Below are 651 nucleotides of genomic sequence, written 5' to 3'. Positions count from 1 at the left end.
ATGAATCAAACCAACATGAATTAACTAATTAACACAATAACACTATAATGTTTTAGAGACAATAGACAACTTCAAATCACACACACATACATACATACACACACACACACACACCCTGCACACACAAAACTGTTAAGAGAGCTCTAACAAATGACTGAAACACAGAGCAAAAAAGTCTTTTGGAGGAAGAAATGCTATTGGGACTACCTGATAAAGAATTAAAAAAAAAATAATAATTTATTTAGGTACCTGTGATGAACTGAGAGAATATTCAAGGAAATCATAGCGGTGGGAAGGAAAACAAACAAAACTCTGAAAGAATTAAAAGAAATACAATTAATAAAATTAATGTAAAATTAGAAACCATACAAAAACAACAAATTGAAATTCAGATTAATACTGAAATTTCAGAAATAGATAATGCATTGGAAGGACAAAAGAATAGAATTGAACTAATGGAAAACAAAAACAACAATACAGAGACAAATATCTTAATAATAATCTGTTAGAGGAACAATCAGGGAAAAAAATGAAGAAAGCTTAAATTATGTGGGATACCATTAAGAAGAATAACTTGGTGTGATAGGAATTCCAGAACAGGAAGAAACAACTGAAAAATTTTTCAAACACTTGTTGGAAGAAACAATAGAA

This window comes from Orycteropus afer, unplaced genomic scaffold (genome assembly GCF_000298275.1).
Source record: "Orycteropus afer afer isolate SDZICR_OR568_19922 unplaced genomic scaffold, OryAfe1.0 scaffold01059, whole genome shotgun sequence".
Taxonomy (NCBI): Eukaryota; Metazoa; Chordata; class Mammalia; order Tubulidentata; family Orycteropodidae; genus Orycteropus; species Orycteropus afer.
This window is presented reverse-complemented; position numbering follows the sequence as displayed.